At 40.6% G+C, this 23,345-nt stretch overlaps 1 pseudogene; it reads right to left on the bottom strand.

Annotated features, from left to right (window-relative positions):
- Positions 1-23,345, bottom strand: part of LOC119850630 — a 60,285-nt pseudogene that overhangs the window by 5,790 nt on the left and 31,150 nt on the right.

Here is a 23,345-nt window from a genome sequence, read left to right as displayed (position 1 = left end):
AGAGTTGTCTCTTGGAGATGAGTTGCTGGTAGACACCTTACCTTTTTATTTTTTTTAGCCTTGTTTTTCCAGTTAGATGCTAAAATATTGGGAACTGCTCTTAGAACTTCCCATTAGAGAAATAAAGACAGCAATGTTCATAAAGCCCTGGAAAAGAGACCTTAAAAATCTTACACTAATCTGGAATAAATATCCAAAAACCTGTACTAACACTGCTGAAAGTTTCAACATTTCAGGCAATTGGTGTAGTATATTTTTATAAACGAGGGTGTAATGTGGACACACTATTTAGACACTTAATTCCAATGGCACAAGAGGAATGAAAGTGATTGTGGTGAGTTTTTTTAACTAATTTTGCTCTTTTCTTTCTTTTAGTCACATCAAGTAAAAGAACAATTTAATCCTACTCCTAGAATAGTGTCTCTAAATATAAACCATAGTCACAAAAATACTTACAATAACATTTGAGAAGACAACACCAACCATCCATAAAAATAGCCTGGTTTGTTTTGCTAATATATCACACGGTGATAAAATCACCCAGATAGTAAGAAGCGCAAACAGCAGCACAGGAGATACCAGAGGTAGAAGTCCTTCATACAAGGAATCTTTCTTCAGTATTTTCTTTGTGTGCTCTGCAAATAAAGAAAACTATCTATTTTATGGAGTGAAATGCGCGTTATCTAATCTACCTGTCCCCAATAATTTCAAAACTCTAGCTTGAACAAGGTCTATGAAGCTTAACAGTTCATCTCTCAAATATTATTACCACTGTGCAAATGTTTTAAAAAGTTAAACATTTTAAGAGAACCTATGATACCTATGCAACTCTTCTTACTTGGCTAAAATTAGATTTATTCATACTAGGTAGTCTTTGCTCAGCTTCCCCTATTTGTCACTGTCTAGCAATAAGACACAAACCTCATGCCGAGTGATTTGCAGTAGCTGTGTCTTTTGCAATTCTCCAATTTCATAGAAATCCACATGCTGTACAACTATTTAGATGATGAAACTTTTTTATTTAGAGGCTGCTGAATTGTTTTCATCCATTATACATCATACTTAATGCTGGCACGTTATTATTTGCTTAGTTTTAGATATGTTCCTGCTAAATGATTGTTGCAGCATCACCCAAATGCTATTGTAATGTGGAATCAATTTTAAGTAGTAAAATATAACAAAATTAATGTTTGTTTTTTTCTTGATTGTTGATCTTTTATAGTACTTTCAAAGGTGGTAAAGAACTGATTGTCTGTCAGAGGAAGGATAAATGTAAGATAAACAGCGATTGCGTCTGTGCCAATCTCCTTACTAATGCAAAACTCCCATAGAGCATATATTAAATCAGTGGGATTTTGGATCACTAAAGATTATATGATTTGAGTCATTGATTTATACTTATGATTTAAAACCAGGGGTGGCCAACCTGTGGCTCCGGAGCCACATGCTGCTCTTCAGAAGTTAATATGCGGCTCCTTGTACAGGCACCGACTCCAGGGCTGGAGCTACAGGCACCAACTTTCCAATGTGCTGGGGGGTGCTCACTGCTCAACCCCTGGCTCTGCCACAGGCTCTGCCCCCACCCCTTCCCATGCCCTCCCCGAGCCTGCCGTACCCTCGCTTCTCCCCCACCACCCTCCTCCCCGAGCCTCCAGCATGCCACAAAACAGCCGGGAGGTAGGGGGAGGTGCTGATTGGTGGGACTGCTGGTGGGCGGGGGTAGCTGGGGGAGAGGGGAGCTGATGGGGGGCTGCTGATGTATTACTGTGGCTCTTTGGCAATGTACAGTGGTAAATTCTGGCTCCTTCTCAGGCTCAGGTTGGCCACCCCTGATTTACACACACACACACACACACACACACTGCAAGATGCCTGACTACTTGGTGCGTGTGTGAGTGTGTATAATCAGTGGTCACCAACTGGTCGATCGTGGTCGACTGGTCGATACTGGAGCCTCTGACACTCAATTGTGTTTTCCAGCTGCTAAAAGTCCGGTGGTGCAGCAGCAGGCTGCCTGCCTGCCCTGGCTCCATGATGCTCCCAGAAGTGGCTGGCATGTCTCCGCAGCCCCTGGGGGGCAGGAGGAGGACAGGTGGCTCTGTATGCTGCTGCTGCCTCCAACCCCCATTGGCTGGGAACTGCGGCTTGCACCCCCTGCAACCCACTACCACAGGCTCAGCCTGGAGCCCCCTCCCACACTCTGAACCCCTGGCCCCAGCCCAGAGCCTGCACCCCCCCCCACCCAATCCCAGCCCGGTGAAAGTGAGTGAGGGTGGGGGAGAATGAGCAACAGGGGGAAGGGGGAATGGAGTGAGCAGGGCAGGGCCTCGGGGAAGAGGCGGGGTAGATCCTGGCTTGATCTTAAATTCAAAAAGTGATCCTGTGTGTAAAAAGGTTGGAAACCACTGATGTATATAAAATATTAGGGCTGTCGATTAATCGCAATTAACTCGCACGATTAACTAAAAAATAAATTAATCACAGTTTTAATGCACTGTTAAACAATAGAATACCAGTTGAAATGTATGTATTTATAGTTGCGCTTTCACAATAAAGACATTGTACTACAGTAGTCGTATGAGGTGAATTGAAAAATACTATTTCTTTTGTTTATCATTTTTAAAGTGCAAATATTTGTGATAAAAATAATATAAAGTGAGCACTGTACACTTTGTATTCTGTGGATATATTTGAAAATGTGGAAAACATCCAAAATATTTATATAAATAGTATTCTATTCTTGTTTAACACCACTCACTTAATTGCAATTAATTTTAATTGTTTGACCTCCCATATATATATACACATAAGAATGAATCAGGTCTGCTGAAATTTTTGTTGTTTTAAAAACAAAAAATAACCCAGGCTGATAAAATACCTGCTGATGTAGCAGAGTAGCAGGGTGGAGAGAAAAGAGGGCAAGTTTACCAGAAAACCTGAATTTTTAATGACCAAAGTTTCTGAGCTTGACCACTAGAATTCAATAAATCAGACCTTGCTGGATGTTTAGAACTACTGTACTTTTCTGTTCAGAGTAGTGATATAAAACAGCAGCAGGCTTGAGAGAAGCCCTGCCAAATGATTACATAAGAGGGAAAATGCTAAGCAAAACAAAGTGCTGAGAATGACAAGAAAGAAAATAAAGAATATTCACTAATCAGAAGAAATACTAATTCTAGCAGGTCTCTGGCACTTTTCAGGGCCAGTAAACCCACATTATGGGTTGGTTGCAGGCCCATTTTTGGGATGACACAGGAGACATCTCTGGTGGGAATATGCTGCAGGAGGCACAATTTCTCTTGGAGTACCCTAGCATGCAGGTGAAGAGCAGACACTGCACCATTTCTTTGGATAGTGTAACCTACTCCAGCAGCTCAGCAAGCTGGTGTGCAAAGGGATTGGGATATGTCCGTTCCTCTTCCCTGCTTCCTTGGACTCTGTCTTTGTAAAGCACTTTGAGATCCACAATACAAAAACGCTGTGTAAGTATTAGGTATTATTTTATATTCTATCTAAATTTAAAACTTCATAATATTTATATTGCACTAATGCCTAGAGGCCTCAACCAGGTTGTACTTAGCATTATATATGCATGTAAATAAATGACAGTCCTTGTTCCAAGGATGTAACAGATGGATGAAATATAAACAAGCAAATATAAGGCAGAGGGCAGGACAGTATAATTAAAAGGCTATTTTAGCATAGACTAGCTGTGCATACAATTTCATAGGTGTAATACACCAACCATTAGAAATAATCACAACTTGCCACCTGCCTAGCCATTATCTGATGGTAGTTTTCTATATGCTTCCTGGCAGAGCTGAGTTTGAAAGAGGGATTTGAAAGAGGATAAGATGGTGTATTGAGCATAAGGTACTCCACAACAATAATTTACCTTCAGTGGCCAATAACATTTGGAGAAAATCATGGAGCACATTTGACTGCAAATAAAACACAGTATTATTAACCAACAGCATACATCTGTTTAATTTGCCTGTTGAAGAATTGGAGTTATAAAGAGGAACTGGGTTAGACTGTGGGCCGGGGGGGGGGGGGGGGGGAGAAACGCTTCCGAGAGCTTCTCCCATTGTCATAGGTACTCCCCCTCCACAAGGGGCAGTAGGTATGTTGATGGAAGAGCCTTTCCATTGAGATAGCGCTGTCTAAACTCAGGGTTAGGTCAATGCAACTACGTCACTCAGGACTGAGTGACGTAGTTATATTGACATAGGCTTGGTCTACACTACAAACCTAAGTGTCTGGAGGCCTGAAAGTGACAGGAGGAGTTATAAACATGAAAAAGAAACCAATGTTACAGATTGTTTTTCTGTAGTCAAGTTTTCACACAGTACATCTGTGGACCAGTTGCCGACTGAAAGAAACATAGCTTTTTCGTATGTTACATTTATTTCTCTTGTGAGGACAGCATAAAATGCAATGATTTAAGTAGGATGGTATGACACTTATGTTAATGCACTTATGAATGTTGTACAGCGTCTGCAGAAGCAAAAGAAATATACTGCAGCCTGGAAAGAAACAAGATTCATATATGATGTTTTATGGACATGCTGCATTGATGGCATCAAATCTTTACTGATGTGGTAACTGAACTGTTCTGCCTTGTTATGAGAGAATTATCTACTGGGTGTGTAAACTGAGGTCAAAGACTGATTGCAGCTGTATAATTATCACTATTAGCCCATATATATATTTTAAGTGATGCTGCTGCAAATGGTTAACCATATAGATTCCTGCATTTTGTAAGATGAGCAGTAGAAGCTTTTAAGAGACATTCTGAGCAGTAAGAAGAAAAGGAGTACTTGTGGCACCTTGGAGACTAACAAATTTATTAGAGCATAAGCTTTCGTGAGCTACAGCTCACTTCATCGGATGCATTATGAAGTGAGCTGTAGCTCACGAAAGCTTATGCTCTAATAAATTTGTTAGTCTCTAAGGTGCCACAAGTACTCCTTTTCTTTTTGCGAATACAGACTAACACAGCTGCTACTCTGAAACCTGTCATTCTGAGTAGTGTGTGTTGTAATGGTGTTACTAAAAGATTGTATCACAGTTCAGTAATTATTTGTACTATAGTAGCACCTAGCGGCTTCAACTGCAATCAACTCCCCATTTTGCTAGGCGCTGTATGTTCACATAATAGACAGATCTACAACAAAGAACTTGCAGCTGGAATTGATAATTAACCACAAACACAGAAGTCAAATTATTTATAGATGAAACTGCTTTTTAGGAAAATGGTAGGTTGGCAGTTTAATACACAAAGATTCTATTTATAATATAATTTTATATTCCATTGTAACAATGATTTATTTTCACTATTGTCATTATTTGACTGATTGTCATTTTGATAGTCACTTTAAAAACACAGCGGCGGCTTTAAAAATAAAATTTTCTTCTTTGAGACCGAGTTAACCGGCAAAGGAATGGGGATTCCCTTGTATAAACTAAGCCAGCAGCTCTGTGTTTATTGTATTACCATAGTGCCTAGGATTGATCAGTAGCCCACTGTGCTAGGTGCTGTACAAACACCGAACAAAAAGACTGTCCCCGTGCAAAAGTTTACAACCTAAGTATGAGACAACAGATGGAAATAGACAGATCAGGGTGTACAAGAAAACAGTGAGACAATACTGGTCATAATGATGGGTAGTGGATATATGCGGTACTCCTGTGATCTTCTGTGGCGTAAGTTTTTTCCTTTGTGTTGGTCTATGTAGTATTTTCCTTTCTGACTACCTATCAAGTATTTTCCAGCTGGTTGATTTGTTGCTTGAAGTCCCCATAGGATGGCCTCAGTTTCATTATTATCTGGCTGGACAATTGTCATAATGTCTGTGTTTTAAAATTGTGCAAGACTAATAGTTTGTTACGAGGTAGAATTGTACCCTCTGGTGATATAAACTTTGAGTTTAAGTTTTAAACTTCCTAAAATCTTAATTATAACAAAGTACTCTACTGGTTTCACAATATTAGCGTTTTGTAACAATTTTTGTAAAAACAAGGAAATTCAGGATGCAGGGTCCTCTATTTGTAGAGGATGTGCAAAAACAAATTTAGGATAGTATATATTGGGGTTACCATAGCACAGCAGGGTTTCTTGTCTCCTCAAGAGATTTTGGCTTTCACCAGTCAGTCATTTGTCCCCATTGTAGAACCACCAAAATCTTTGGCACAATTTGGGATGATTGGCAACTCCAACAAAGGAAAAGTAGAATAGTAAGGATATTGGAGTCAGGATAAAGTTATATTAAGGAATACTGCTCTAGCTCCATGGAGACTAGTCAGTATAGCCTATATGTTCTTTAATGAATACCAACCTTCAACCATCTTCTAAAAGGAGAAAAAAGAAAAGAACAGTTCAGCTTGTAATTTTTTTGGCATGGTGGGTTTTTTGGGTGGTTAGCCCTCATCTGCCTCTCCTCCCCTACCCTTACCAAAAACATCCGTCCCCTCTATCAAACCGCTGGAGGACTTGCAGTTTGAAGAAACATCCCAAATATTTTGTCAATATACTTGTATACATTCTCAAGCTTACTGCTCTCAGAATTATCTGTTTAATGTGCATTGCAGCTAGCTATGTTTTCTATTAAGCAAGGAGGGCTAGTTCAATAAAATCTTGAGTTACGTACAGCAGACCTACCATCTGCATCACATTAGAGCAGACATGAGACAAAACACTGACTCTTAAGGTTAAATCTAAATTTCCTGTTTCAATCCTGAAGTTTGATTTGTTAGAAGAAAAGCAACCAAGAAGAACAGAAATAGAGACCAGCACTAGAAATAGAATTTAAAGACCATTAGTTCCCAGCAATTTGTTATTTTTATGAAGTGTCAGTTTAGGTAGAAATAACACACTGACCACAAATGATAATCTTGCTAGTTAAAATTCCGTCTCCAAGAGGGGACAGATACACCAGTCCCTGCTTTATACCCTTCACCCAAATAAACTTTTACCCAATGTAATCTTTTATGAGGGTGGGGGTTTGAGTGTTTGGGGGAGGGGGTAGTTTTTATGAAGTTGCCCAATTTCTTCAGCACATTGCCTCCACTGTCTTTTTAGCTGAGGAGGCCTGGCTAGGGGTTGTCGTTGGAACTCATCAAGACTGTTTGTTTTTTAATTAGTGTTAAGAAATCCTTCTGCCCAGCAACTGAATAGCTGCTTCTACATCATTCTCAGTCCCTGCTGATTCAGGAAGCAGAAGGCACAGAGTGAGACTCTAACCCATTCACAATCGCTCGGCCTTTGAGCCATCCTGACTCCTGTCCAAGCAGTGATTTTTAGGTCTTAATTTTTGAAATTCCCTAAAATCACACATTCTGCCAATATTACCTGTGTTGATTGAAATCTCATACTTGGGATATTAGGAAACATTCTCTCAATAGAAATCATTCAGTTTAAAAAAAAATCTAACTACAAAAAAATCAGAACATGAAGTAATGCAAAATGTGAGTGTGACTAGAAATGCTGTGCACTTCTACGATGACTTCATTCTGAGGATCTAAAAACATTATACAACCTATGAACAGAACAGGTCAAGCTTTTTGTTTACACAAAAAATCCTTACCACTTCTCAACCCACTCTGTTCCTGAGCTACATCTCAAAACACCACTGTGAGAAATTATCCCTATTTTGTAGTGGGGAAATTGTGCCACAGCTAGGTGATTCAGAGTAACATAGGGAAATCCAGTGGCAAGATGGGACTAGAACCCCCAAGTCCCAATCCTGTGCTTTAGCTGCAAGATCATCCAATCCTCTTTTAGACACATAAAATAGGCGGTTAAAATGCATTTGTATCAGTAATCATCTTTGTCGTGTCAGGAAATACTAAAAAGGAATTCCAAATCTATTTTTGAGATCTACGTTTTTCATTATCAAAGAGGCAGCTGCAGTAGCAATTCTGACACCTCAAACTCTTGTTTAGGGCTTTTGAATTCAATCCTTATCCTAACACAAAAAAGTTTTACTTATGTGAATATTTCTATAGCAGATGTTGCCATAGCATATGTACAATGGAAAATTAAAAACAAATATCTGTCATCTTTAAGAATGACTTAATAAAATCACTGACCCACTTTGTGCCCTATATAAGTCTCTTGCCTTTGTCGAATGGTAATTAAGTAACACTTGTTTAAAGAGCCTTAGGCCATGCCCAGAAGGTCACCAAACTCCTCCAGATTGTGAGAACAAGTTCAGCAATGAGACCCTGCCACTCTACCCTGTTGCTGTCATTTTTAAAAAAAGAAAAGGAGTACTTGTGGCACCTTAGAGACTATCAAATTTATTAGAGCATAAGCTTTCGTGAGCTACAGCTCACTTTATCGGATGCATTTTTAAGCCACTGTTGTACTTCAAACCAATGTCATTATTTCAGATAAATTTTGGTTTCCAAAAACTTTCCATCTGAAAAGGGAAACTTCCCCTATTTTGGCAGGGCAGGGGCTGGGGAGAAGGGAGACGGGGAATAGGGCTGGGCAATCCTTCTTTGCATAAGGCAGAAGCTAAGGCTACAGCCTTGCCGCTAAAAGGTGCTCAGTGTTTCCCTGAACACAGTAAGAATTAAACAGGAAGGAATTTCTTTACTAACCATTCCAAGCCTCTTTTCAGCCAGCATTCTGCCCCCAAAGCTCTCCCTCTTGCATTTCTCTGAGCCATATTACTAGTGCTTCTCTTGCTGGCTGCTTCTCTGGTGTGTCTCCTCATGCACAGCCCTACCAAACATTATTCCCCACTGCTCCCCATATTTGCCCTAAGCTCACAGAGAAACTCTCTCAACACATATAGCTCAGCTTTTGTCCAGCCAAGCGTGTAGCCTGTGTTTTGGGCAGTTCCTATTGTTTCTCCAAAATGGACCTTACCTGTTTCTTACATTTATCCTGAATGAATAGTGGCTAGCATGCACATCAGCTTCAATAGGATCTCTCCCAGCCTCCATCATAACAATACTTTCACATGTACTAAGCTGGTGAATATATTAGCTAGCACGTGCTAAGAACACACCTTTAAATCCTAATTGAGCCAAAATCTAAGCATACTGAACAGGTTTGAAAGTATATCCCTTAATATTACCTAATGACTTCAGAATGATTAGCTGCTTTGCAATAGAAAGTACAGGAAATCATTTTGAAATGAGTTACCAATATATACTGAAAATTTATCTTGGCAGTATATGCAAATAAAAAAGCAATCTCTCTCCTCCCTCAGTTACTATTTGAAATGCATTTACTTTGACTATGAAAGAGATCTGAGTTCTCACTCCTGAAGCGGACAAAAGCTGGGAGCATTCTAGACGCAGTGACTGAGAGAACACATTGCCTCATTCTACAGCAATCCCTCTAGCTGCACCAAGAGGAGAATCAGTGGACTCTGAAGAGAGGCACATCCAGTTCTCTCTGGCCAAAAGAAATCTGAATGGTCACTATGATGCAGAACATTTAAGTGGGTTAGACTATGCGGAATGAATGCTCTATATAGACTACATTCAGAAAAGGCCTTTGAAAAATAAAGCAAAGGATTACAACTACAAGTCATTTACTTGTACTTTAAAGTTGATAAAGAGAAAACAATCTTTTTTAAACCAAGGGAAATATGAAACTCTAAATAAAATTGTTTTCCATGGTATTATGTTATGGCCATTCTCACTTTTGCAACACTGATATTTAAGGAGTCTATTTTGCTACTGATGTCCTGGATCATGGATAAATTCTAATGCTAACGTAAGTTCTTTGCTCCCCCAGTGATCAGCCCAAGGCCCTGTGAGTTGAGACAGCTTGGTTAAATTCCTACCTCTGTTTATGACTCTGTGACCTTGAGTAGGACACTAAAGCCAACATTTTCAAATCAAAATGCCTAAAAATTAGTCTCCTAAATCCTATTAAACAAAAGTGGTCTGATTTTCAGATGCAAAGCAGTTACAGTGACTATTGATTTCAGAGCAGAGTCTCTTCTTACTTTCTGTTGTAAAGTACCTAGTACAAAAGGACTCTGATATTCACTGGGACCTGCAAGTTGTACCGTTATACAGCCAGTAATACAAAAACACCATAACTGTTAAAGTTGAAAGGCACCAAATTTAAAACTAATGAGCGGAATTAGGTTTTACATAATTTGAAACTAATCTGTGGAACTCATTGCCACAAGACAACATTGAGTTCAAGAATTAAGTAGGATGCATTTTTTTTGATAAAAGGATTTTCCTGCTGACAAATGGGGTTTCAATTAAAATGATTTTTTTGCGGGGCAAATGTCATGAGGGTGGGGGGGAGTAAAGACAAGAAATTTCAAAGCAAAATTAACATTTACACTTTAGTTTCATACCTAATTGCCTTTTCTGTTGTCTTTCTGTTTTTAAAAACCAAAAATGCAATGTTTCAATTTACAGTTTTTAGATTTTTCAGGTTTAATCATTCTCCTTTTTTACTTTCCTCCTCTCCTCACCCCACCCTAGCCACCCTTCCTTTGTCCACTGGAATAAGGAGCATAAAGGTCAAAAAAATTGAGAGAACGTGTCAAGGGAAACATCCTCTCCCTCCCTGCCCCCCTTGTAAGAATTAAAACAAAAACAGAATAACCCCACATTTTCTAAGTGGAAGAAAATATCCTTTTTTTTTCTTCTAACACCTTTTTTCCCCAGCTCAGAAAAGTGTGAAAAATGTTTTTAGAACATGTGAAAAAATACTTTCATTTGTTTAAACTTTTTTTAAACTTTTCATACTTTTCCAGTTGAAAAACGCATTTTAAAGTGAGGAAGTACCATCTTCCCCATATCCCACTCATCCTTTTTTTACATTTTTCCAAATTTTTCCATTGTGAAAAAAAAATAACATACCCATGAGGGGGGAGACCCAAAAATATAAAAACTGGAATGAAACAAAAATTTAAAATAGAATTTTAAAAAGTCAGTGAAAGATTATAAAAGCTCTGAACATTTTTTTTGTCTGAAACTTTGGGGAGTGAGGGAAATACTTTTTGCAACTAACTAGGTTAGATATGTAAATGGCTAATGAGTACTTCCACAGTTATGTTAGAATAATTTTTTAGAAGAGAGCTAAACCCTCAGGCTTCTGGGCATAAACCAACCACTAAATGACAGATGATAGGAAGAAATATTCTCTATGGGAAGGTTATTGCATGACTGTCCACTTACAGGGATTCTTGCACTTGCCTCTGGAGCATATGGTACAGACCACTGTTAAGAAACAAGCTACTAGACTAGGTATGGCCCTGGGCTGATCCTGTATGATAGCTCCTGTTTGGTAAGGTTTAAATGTCATGCCTTGGGGTCATCCCTATTTATTAATTATTATTGTTTATGTATTTATTGGGGAGGGATAGCTCAGTGGTTTGAGCATTGGACTGCTAAACCCAGGGTTGTGAGTTCAATCCTTGAGGGGGTCATTTAGGGATTTGTGGCAAAAATTAGGGATTGGTCCTGCTTTGAGCAGGGGGTTGGACTAGATGACCTCCTGAGGTCCCTTCCAACCCTGATATTCTATGAAATCAAACCAACATACACCAATGTCTGAGAGCACCTCCAAAAATGGAAACTTATTTTTACAAAATCAATATAAATTCCTGTATAACACACCACAGAAAAAATTAACACGTTTGTTTTCTACAAACATTAACCCCACTTACAGGAGAAAGTGCATGGCCCAGACCTCAACCAGCTTTTACTTCTCATTTTTCAGCTGGGGCTTGGTCCTGCATTGTTGAAGCCAATGGATGCTTTGCCATTGATTTCAGTGGGCACAAGATTGGGCAGTTAGGGTGGGTTTCACAACAGGACTTAGGTGTTGCAATGCTGAGCATCATGGCACCTTACTTTTAGGTGTCTAGAAAATCTGGGAACAACACTGCGATCCACAAAGCCAAGTTACACACCTAGGTTCTCTATACAATGAATTGGGAGGGACAGGCACCTAAGATGCAATCCACAAAAGCCAGCATACTAGTTGGGGAGCCACCTAAGCTAGTTAATGGGAGATGCTGATGAGAGGGATGTGTCCTAAGCCCTGCCCCTTTCTCAGAGGTGGGCATGTAAGAAAGGCATCTAGCTCTGCTTAGCGATCCATGAAAAGGAACCTACTGCCAAATGGCGCCTAAGGCATTTATTGTGAGAATGAGTTTGGCACCCGCCTTGTTCCACACAAAATGGTGGGGGGAGGGTGTGTCCACCTTTTAACTTTTAGCCCAGTGGTTAGTCAACTTGCCTGGGATATGAGAGCCAGGTTCAATTCTCCTCTCTGTGCTGGGAGCAGGGGGGGGAGGATTTGAACAGGGGTTTCCTATGGAGAGTTCTACTGGCTACTGAGCTATGGGACATTCTGATGAGGGCTCCCTCAGTCTCTCGTATTGAAGCTGTTCCATGGTGGATAAATAAGAGAGTTTGAAGCAGGAGAATTGGAGCTGAGTCGTCTCACCTGCCAGGTGGGGGCCCTAACCATTGGATTACAGCCTCATTCACACTCTTCCTCTCTCTGAGCCTATTACTTCCACTGTGGATAAATACTTAAATAGTAATTGGGCCAGAAAGAGGGTGTAAGTGCAAGGGAATGACCCTGTAGGCCATTAGTTAGGGCACATACCTAGGAGGTGGGAGACCCTGGGTCCAGTCCCCTTGCGGCAGTCACTTTTGCATTATTTATCCACAGTCAACTGCTTCAGCGGGAGAAACTGAGGGCATTCCCTCATCAGAATATCAGTGGTTAGTGAACTCTCCTAAGAGGTGGAAGACCCCATTTCTCCCACTTCTGGCAGAGAGGGAGAAATTGAACCTGGGTCTCCAACAACCCAGGTGAGTGCTCTAACCCTGGTCTAAAAGTTATAAGGCAGACATCTCCTCTGACAGCTGGATTTAGAATTGGATTTGATCAGTTGGCAGCCTCTGAAGACTCCTTCCAGATTAGGCCCCACACACAACGTAAGTGGCTGAATGCCTCTCCTCCCCTGGTTCTCAAATTGCTTTGGGGCTTAGGTGGGAGATAGGTGTCCAGATGCCTAAAGGGAGTGAGCAGTGCACATGATCAGAGACAGAAACTTAGATTCTGAGGGAACTTTTACTCTAAAAAAAAAAAAAAAAACTAGGCACCGAATGGGTTTAGGTGCCCACAGTGTTCAGCTGAAGTTTTGTGGATCGCAGTAGAGCCAAACGGGGACTTAGGCACCTAAGTCTGGGATTAGGTGCCTAAATCAATTTGTGGATCCCATCTTTGCTGACCAATCCCAAGGTCTGAAACATGCAACGATGCTTGGATTATAGAACAGCCTTTCTATTGTGCACTTAGAGCTGCACCGATGAAATACAATGAACCCACTGTAAGTTCTAATGGTACCTCAAGCACAAGAACAATTTCTAACTTCTGATTTTGATTAATATTGTGGGATGTGGGGAAAGGAAAGCATTTCTTTCTGTGCATTCAAAAGTAATTTTTTTGCTTGCAAGTGAGCAAAAAATTTATGGCAGCTTTTTGGATTCATTTTTGGTACCAAATTCACTTGGGAAATAATTGTGTGAAAAGACATGTTTTTCTAAAAATGTTCACATCAATATCTGCCCTATAGTATTATGCTTTTTTTTTTTTTTTTTTTTGCGGCAGGTCTGGACCAGTTATGACACTCCCTGTCCCAGTGTGACCCTATGGGAGATTCTACTGAGCCAGAGTGTTGAGGGGCTATTGTGGTTAATCCTCACAGGGCTTTCAGGGTATCATCTGAGAGGGCCTTGCTGAGTTGAGGTAATTAGCTACAGCTGAGTCTACTTAGTGTCTGAACTTTTAAAAGGGACTGGGTTTCTCTCATACTACATTAGAAAAGGTGTTTGCTGTCTGGATATCAGGACAGGGAGCTCTTTAGACAGAAGAGCTGCCCTGTTTATTTTGTTTGGTGTGTATCTGAGAGTTTGCTTTGGTGCTTAAGGATTTGAGCTTCATGATGAAAATGTGGCCAGGGCCCATGAAAGTTTTGTGGGTGTGTTCACTTGGTGGCAGAAGAAATACTGTAAAATACTCTGGAGTGGTTTCTCTGCTTAACCTGAGATTCCAGTGAGATTTCTGTCCAGTGTATCTGACCCTGGACTTCCTAGATGCATTCAGAGCATGCAAGGTGATTCACAGGAAAGTAAGGAAGACTGTCCTAGCCCTGCAGATCTAACACTCTGTTTTGCTGTTGTTTTTATAAATCTTAAGCACACTCAATCTTGGTAATGAGAGAACATGAGCTTCACTCAGTAAAACTACAACATCTTTTGAGAATGTGTGAAGAGTGAAGTTCACCATTAGGTTCTGACTGAGGGACTCCAATTGTTGAAAATCCATTAGAGATATTTGCAAACCCTACTCTTGCTCTTCTAAGTTGATTGTCCAAAAACTTGACAGCCCAGCAGCTCTGCTTCTATACTGGGGTGAGGAGGGGGAGAGAGAATGAAACTGCAATCAGATACTTTGCCAAGTATTGACCAAGCAGATACAAGCTCATTGTTAAAGTGCCAACAGTGATTAATAAAAGCCACCAAATGGTTAAGTGATGCCGAATTAAGATTAATTAGGGGCCTTGGAAACAAACTCACAAAATGTTAGTGTCCTGTTCGTTTTTCTATTTATAAGTGCTCATAAAAGGCACTGAATTGCAAGAGAGTGGATTCTCTGACTTTATTTTTATATATATGAAACCAGTTCCATAGTGGGGGAAGCCTGAATGGCAAGCACATTCTATCAGCTAAACTGGTGAAACAACCTCTGAGTGAGAAGGTAAGTTAGTCTTTGTCTGTTCAGCGCTTAGTGTGTCTGAGACTGTCATCATTTTTAGGAATCCTGGCACAGAGCAAAATGGATATGGTGCTACAGATCTCAGACTATCGTTACAAACTGAACTGAACCTACTCATTGCACATAAGCTGATGAACAGCTATCAAATGGTGACCACTTCTGAACTCTATTACTGAACCCAGATTCAAACTTGTGACACAAAGACTAAACGCTTTCTAGCCCAAAGTCAATTGCAAGGACTCTCTCATCTGCCCTTTCTTGCTTTGTGAATGTAACTGAATGTAACCTAAAAACAAACCTGAAGACCGATTTCAATAAAGTTACAAGGGGCTGTGAAAACAGTAATAACTGAGCCAATTAATATAGTTCATTTGGGTTGTTTTCTCATCGTGAAAAACAGTCACATATATTCCAGCCATGAAATCTGTCCCACTAAGGGCATTGTAACTACTGTGTGACAGATTTTAAAGGCCTCCCTGGGCTCTTAGATATGTGTAAACTACCCAAGACAATGATGGAAAGAACATTCAGTTCTCTTGCTTCAAGAATCCATTCACATCACCCTTGCCTCACTAGCACACAATATATAAACAGAGCCTAATAACTCTTAAGTGATATTATTAAGCTTTGCTTTGAGGTGGTTTTTGGTTGAGTGAGAGTGAAGAGAGACTGCTTGCTTCTGGGGATTTTAAAGCTTTAACAAGCCTCCCTTCCACAAATCTTCTTAATATGTTGAACAGTGTGAACTAAAGCTTCATCCATGGCTTGCCAAGCCCAAGGAAGGTCATTACTTTTCTCCTTAAACTGGTTGTCACGTGCCTTAAAGACACGCACAAAAGAAGATAGGTACTTGGTAAAGGAAGACTGCACTCAGTGGACTAGTTCAGGATTGCATATCACACCATTACATAGCCAGCTTCTGGACAAGCTGGCATTGATCTTCTCAGAGTGCCTATGGTGCTCCAATTCATGCACATTCATTCAAATCATTCCATATCTCCCTATCTTCCCACTTCCAGCCACCAGATGGCATTTTAAGCGCATTCCCACATAAAATGAGTTGACAAATTCATGGGATATTACTGTGGCATGTTCTATTTCACATTTTTTTCTCCAAAGAGCTCAAAATGGGCATACTGTGGACCTGAAATACAAAGGATTATACAATTTTGGCTGCTGTCATAAGATTTTACATTGAGGGTAAAACAAGAGAGGAAACAAAAACACATCCTTGTACACATTCCTTCTCAAAATTATGCCTATATACAGGGTCACTCGATAGTTCTACTTCTTGATAATCTGTGAATTCCTGGAAGGTACAATAGAAGCTGAAGATAGTAGCTTTAAATGGTTTGTAAATGGGGGTGGGAGAGGGACATTGTGTGTGAATTTAATAGGCACAATTAAATTATCTCCTCAAACACATTTGTACAGCGTCTAAGGAAGTCAATGGGTGAAAAAAACACATACCCAAGAGCTTAATTTGGCTCAAAGAGTGCAAATGTTTCCTAAGAATTATTTCCATACTGGATGTGTTAAATATTGTATAAAACCAACTTCTCCTTTTCCTGTCTTTTCTCTTCCTAATTAAATTAATTACAAATAAAAATCTAATACATCAGGATATTCAAAATGTGCATGTTAATTTCTTAACATTCCACCTAAATCCTGGAGGATATTTCAGACATATTCCTGATTTCATGTTCTTGAAAACTCATTATTTTAATCTGTTAAAAGATAAAACTACTTCTATTCTCTTTCCAGTTGTAATTCTGTCTGTTTCCTGGCTTAGGAAGTTTTCAGTGCTTATATCAGAATCTAGAAATAAAAGTGATTACATCAGATAGGAAGTAATACTAAACATTAGTTAGTAGGAGTAGCATCATTTTAGCATTTCTGTTCTACAAATACTTTCTAAACACAAGTTTAAAAACTGAATAGCCTGCTCGTCAGGTTTACAGTTTTGTCTCCTAACATTATTTAAACAGTAAAAGCCTTCATTCTTTCCACCACATCACTTTGTACCAATAGTATCTAAGGCCCAAATTCTCAAAGCTAGTTAGGATTTGAACGTCAGTTGAAATCAATAGAAGTTAGGAGATTAAATACCTTTGAGGATCTTGTCCTAAAAACCTACTGTATTATGGATTAAAAGGGTCAAACTCATACTAATAAACACACATACATACAAATTCCATGTCTCTCTCCTCCCCCACCACCCCAATAATGAGAGCAATCTTACTTGTGTGACATTAACTACACTTGAATCTTTGGAAACCCCTCAACCAAGCAACAAAAAGAATTAGACCCCCTGATTGAAGTCAAGTTCTTCTGTTTGTCAGTTGTGAGTTAGTGAGCATCAGAAAGTATGAACGTGAGGAGGAAACATTTCTCCAATCGTTTCCATTTCTCAGTGGGAGATTCTCTAAATCACTACAATATTGATCTTAATAAATCACTCTGTAAATACATCTCTTTCAGTGGCCGATAACAAATATTGTAGGAAGAAAAAAACAATTATAAAGAAAAAGAAGCAAATAAGCCATGAAAAAATATTTAGATTTTCACAGCTCTGGAGACTTACCTATCAGCAAGATTACTAATATATCTGTAGCGTAATAACCAAATAGGAAAGTCTTGTGCCAAACTTCTACCCCAACAGCAGCAGTCACCAGATACATTGCTATTAATGTCTATAGAAAAAGGATAAAGCTGTTTTAATCTTCCACTTATAAAGGCAAATTTAAATGCATAAAATTTCACTCACTCTAATCTAGCATAAACTCCAGGGTACAAATATGCTGGTTTCCACCTCTTCCCTCCCCACACAATAGGGACTAATCCTGCAACCCAACACAATAGTTGGAGGTAGAGGAGCAAAGTTCCAATACAGCCAACAAAATGACTTTAAGAATAAGCTGTACAAGATGCAAGTTGCAATCCTGGTAATGTGTGCATCCTCCTCTTCTCAGTACTAGTCCAAAAACTGCAACTCCCCCAATCTCTTCATAAAGCCGGGTCTCATAGGTGTCAATGGACCTAGATTCAGATTTTCAAATCTGGTTACTGTAATTATTTTCTATCTGTTTAATCTAGGGGTGGACAAACTTTTTGGTCTGAGGATCACATCTGGCTATGGAAATTGTATGTGGGCAATGAATGCTCACAAAATTGGGAGTTGGGGTGCAGTAGGAGGTGAGGGCTCTGGCTGCGTATGTGGGCTCTGGGGTGCGGCCAGAAATGAGGAGTTCAGAGTACGGGAGGGGGCTCCAGGCTGGGGCAGAGGGTTGGGATGTGGGAAGGGGTGATGGCTCCAGCTGGAGATGTGGGATCTGGGGTGGGGCCAGGGATGCAAGGTTTGGGGTGCAGGAAGGGGCTGCAGGCGGGGGTGGAGAAGAGGGGTTTGGAGTATGGGAGGGAGCTCTGGGCTGAAGCAGGGGGTTGGGGTATGGGAGGGGGTACAGACTCTGGGCTGGGGGTGTGGGTTCCAGGGTAGGGCCAGAAATGAGGGGTTCAGGGTGTGAGAGGGGGCTCTGGGCTGAAGTAGGGGGTTGGAGTCTGGAGTAGAGTGGGACCGAGGGGTTCGGAGGGTGGGATGGGGATCAGGGCTGGAGCAGGAGGTTAGGGTGCGGGAGGAGGTCCGGGGTGCAGACCCAGGGCAACATTTACCTCAAGCGGCTCTCGGAAGCAGCAGCATGTCCCCCCTCCAGCTCCTACGTGGAGGTGCGGCACCAGCCAGGCGTCTCTATGCACTGCCCTGTCTGTAGGCGCCACCCCATCTGCAGGCACCACCCTGTAGCTCCCATTGACCGCAGTTCCCGGCCAATGGGAGCTGCAGAGCTGGCACTTGGGGCTGGGGCAGCATGTGAAGCTCCCTGGCTGCCCCTACACGTATGAGCAGGAGGGGGGACATGCGCTGCTTCCAGGATCTGCGTGGAGCAGGGCAAGTCCACAACCCTGCTCCTCGGCAGAAGCTTGAGCGCCGGATTAAAAGGTCTGATGGGCCAGACGCGGTCCATGGGCCATAGTTTGCCCACCCCTGGTTTCCAACTCATTTTTTCCCCCTAAACAGAATAAAGAAAAGTACTTTTAGGGGAAAAAATAGCTGACATTAATTTCTTATTAAAGCAAAATGGAAAAAAAAATGAAAAAATAGAACTCATCTTTTTTGTAAAGATTCTTAGTTTGGCTAAGAGACGCTAACACTATTCGTTATCGGTAGGGCCCTACCAAATTCATGGTCTATTTTAGTCAACATCACAGTCATAGGATTTTTAAATAGTAAATTTTATGATTTCAGCTATTTAAATCTGAAATTTCACGGTGCTGTAATTGTAGGGATCCTGACCCAGCAAAAAAATTGGGGCGGGGGGGGGCTGCAAGGTTATTGTAGTGGGGTTGTGGTACTGCTACCCTTACTTCTGCGCTGCTGTCTATCAAGCTGGGCCCTCAGTCAGCAGCCGCCTCTTTCTGGCTACCCAACTCTGAAGGCAGCAGCATAGAAGTAAAGGTAGCATGGTATGGTACTGCCACCCTTACTTCTGCACTGCTGCTGGCGGGTGCTGCCTCCAGAGCTGAGCTCCTGGCCAACAGCCAGTGCCCTCCAGCCGCCCAGCTTTGATGGCAATGCTGTGACCCGACCTGCCACCCCGCAACTCACTTTTGGGTCAGTACCCCCAATTTGAGAAACGCTGGTCTCCCCTGTAAAATCTGTATAGTCTAGGGTAAAAGCACATAAAAGACCAGATTTCATGAGGGGAGACCAGATTTCATGGTCCATGACACATTTTTTTATGGCCGTGAATTTGGTAGGGCCCTAATTATAGGATAGACAAGGAAGCAAGCAGGCAATTTTATCAAAAATAAAAGGAGTAACCACTTAATTCATTAGGCACTGCATTGAAAACTTTACCCTATGTGGGTTAGGTTACTCTAGTTACAACAGTGATGTACCTGTAATTTGGATATTCTGATTAAAGTTAATTTGGTGGCATTGTTAAAAACATTCTTGTTGCTGGTTTCATAGTAGCAGCCGTGTTAGTCTGTATTCGCAAAAAGAAAAGGAGTACTTGTGGCACTTAGAGACTAACAAATTTATTAGAGCATAAGCTTTCGTGAGAGCTGTAGCTCACGAAAGCTTATGCTCTAATAAATTTGTTAGTCTCTAAGGTGCCACAAGTACTCCTTTTATTCTTGTTGCTGTAGCTCTATTTTATTGCACATTGTAGTCATTGTATCATAATAATCTTCACATCACCGCCCATTTGAAGGCCCAAAGCTGACTAGTGTTTCCTGTCATTTTAGGGGCGTACGGTGGACATACAGTATTGAATGTAGAAGAATCAAAAAGCCTCCAGTCAGGATACTGTAGGCAGGACTGGTAGTGCCACCTATTATTAAGGTTGCCTAACACTTCTCATTATAAGACTGTGTTCTCAGTTGCCAACCTTTAACGGTTCAGGCTGAAATTTTATATACTGGGTGTCTGCCTCAGGCTGAATTATTCTGGAAAATTTCAACCAAAACAATGTAGTTGTATCTAAGAATGAGGCTAGGGGGAAATACATTAACGTGCCCATGTAAAATTCTGGTGATGTTTTCTTTAAAAAGCTCTAGCACCTCCATGCTTTGCAGCAGGGTCTTGAAATTTTAGTGGGGTGGCATTTGTACCAGGAATGTGCCTTTTATTATTTTGATGTAAAACTGCCCAAATTTGATAGGTTGCCACAGGAAGGCTATTGAGGAGCCAGGGAGAGAGGCAGGCCGGAAACCAGGAAGGTTTCTGTTGGAAACCTGCCAGGCATCTGTCAGAAATTTGTTGAAATTGAGACTTCCCCCAGAATGTTTCAATTCTGAAGCATCAGCATTTTCAAAGAGAAAAGTGTTCCATCAGAAAAATTTCTTACCAACTCTATTGCCCATGCACCATTCCCAGAAAGCAACTGAGGATGCTCTAGCAAGGACTTTGGGGCAAAGCTGGACTTTCCTTGAAACAGATACTTTCAGCTGCTTTGTACCAGGATGGGGCCGGGCACAGGAACTGACAGCAGGAAGTCTGTCTCTCCTGTGCTCTCAATGACCCCTCTGTTAGCATGCAGGAATGAAGGAGGAAGTCACTGGAGCTGAATGCAGAGTGGGCGAAAGCCAGACTAGGGGAGAAGGGAAGAAGTAAATTGGGACTAGGAGTCTGGTGAAACTGAGACTGGCGGGAGAGTGTGGGTAGGAGGAAGAAACCAGTGACTGTTACAGGAGACTGGAACCTAGGAGGTAGGGGAGGCTGTATTTGGTAGGACAAGGAGACTGGGGCTGGGATTTGGGGTGGGGGGAGACTGAGACCATGAACCAGTGTGAGAAATGGGAGGAGGGAGTTAGAGACCAGTTAGATTGGGGAGGCGGGGTGGGGAACACTGACATCAGATGAGGTGATTTTTTTTTCAAGTTGGGCGATTCATCAAATCCTAATCTATTTCACAAATGATATTTTTGTTTTTGACAAATCAGCATTTTTCAACAGAAAACATGGCTAGTCAAAAAATTCCCGATCAGCTCTACTCAAAAAATTCCCGATCAGGATCAAGTGCATTGTTTGTTATTTTACAGATGCTGTAAACGATGCACAAAAGAGTGTTTTTTAAACTTCTGGAGTGGCAGATTTTTAAATATTGAAAAAAAAAAGTGAGATCCTGGATCTATTTAAATCAATTGCAAAAAAAATCCCATTGCCTTTAATGGGGCAGGATTTCACCCCAGAAGCCTATCACATTATAGAATTTGAAAAGTTAAATCAAAAGTGGAGCTTAGAAACCTTAAGCATGTCCATTTATCTTGAAAGTAGAACTGTGAAAAAGTAAAACAATTTAAAAAAAAAAAAAACAAAACTATGGATTTGAGTTCACTACATTCTTGCAAAATTGGATTTTTTGACAAATTTGTGCAACATATTTTGCACAATCCTAATGTTTGTGAACATTTAAAAAGTTCCTTTTGGTAAAAGTAAATAAATAAATAAATAATGCATGGTAATATTCCCAAACACTACATTATGAACTGAATGAAAAAGAGGGCTGAGTGACAGGAGTTCTACTTCTACATTCTGGCAATGACTGGCCACAGACAAAAATCAGAAAATATGTTGTTTTTAAGATGTCCATACCCACAAGTATGTACCATTGATTCCCATTTTGAAGATTTGAAAACTTAGGATATGAAAGGTTATTTGCTTCTGGGCTCTGTGGTATACTAGAGTAGGCACCAGGCTTGGAGTTAGGATATGTGAGGTCTAATCTTAGTCTAAATACTGACTTGCTACATAATCATGCTTATGGCAATTACAGTAATTTAATCTCAGTTTTTTCCAGCTGTAAAATGGGGGTAATGATATTTAATATTTGTAAAGTTCTGTATAAGTGCAACCTTTTATTAATGCTGGGAAGTGGCAAAGGTGAAATAAGAACTCATGGCTTGTAATTAATCACTATGTGATTTTTGAGAGGCACTGCCTCTTCCAGGTTTTTGAAGCTTCACAAAAGGGAATTTTGTGACTGAAGTTTTTTGAATGCTGATATATGCATGTTTTGGCCTCATTTCTCCAGGTATATATTTCACATACAAGCACACATGTAAGACTGGGTCTGCTACATTACACCCTCAAAAAACTGGCAAAAAGTTTCTCATAATTTTCCTCCAGCTCTTCTTAAATGTAGAAACTCCTGACCATTCCTTTAAAGTCTCTACAATGCACCAAAAATCACAGCATTCATTTTATTGCAAAAAGTTAAGTCAAAATTAAAGTTTTATACTTTCAGTTTTACTGGGATAATAGATTAGCATTAAATAAATTTGCATTATAAAATTTTCAATTAATTTTATGCTCACGCTTAATACATGACAGGTTGCAGAGTAACAGCCATGTTAGTCTGCATCCACAAAAAGAAAAGGAGTACTTGTGGCACCTTAGAGACTAACAAATTTATTTGAGCATAAGCTTTCATGAGCTACAGCTCACTTCATCGGATGCATTCAGAGGAAAATACAGTGGGGAGATTTATATACACAGAGAACATGAAAAAATGGGTGTTACCATACACACTGTAAGGAGAGTGATCAGGTAAGGCGAGCTATTACCAGCAGGAGAGCAGGGGTAGGGGTGAGGGGGAAACCTTTTATAGTGATAATCAAGGTGGGCCATTTCCAGCAGTTGACAAGAATGTGTGAGGAATGGGGATGGGGAGGGGAAATAGTTTTACTTTGTGTAATGACACATCCACTCCCAGTCTCTATTCAAGCCTGAGTTAATTGTATCCAGTTTGCAAATTAATTTCAATTCAACAGTCTCTCGTTGGAGTCTGTTTCTGAAGGTTTTTTGTTGAAGAATTGCCACTTTTAGGTCTGTAATCGAGTGACCAAACAGATTGAAGTGTTCTCCGACTGATTTTTGAATGTTATCATTCTTGACATCTGATTTGTGTGGCTGATTTGATTAGGCCCTGTGATGGCGTCCCCTGAATAGATATGTGGACAGAGTTGGCAACGGGCTTTGTTGCAAGGATAGGTTCCTGGG

This window comes from Dermochelys coriacea, chromosome 2 (genome assembly GCF_009764565.3).
Source record: "Dermochelys coriacea isolate rDerCor1 chromosome 2, rDerCor1.pri.v4, whole genome shotgun sequence".
Classification (NCBI taxonomy): domain Eukaryota; kingdom Metazoa; phylum Chordata; order Testudines; family Dermochelyidae; genus Dermochelys; species Dermochelys coriacea.
The sequence above is the reverse complement of the archived record's forward strand: the minus strand, read 5'-3'. Positions and strand labels throughout refer to the sequence as shown.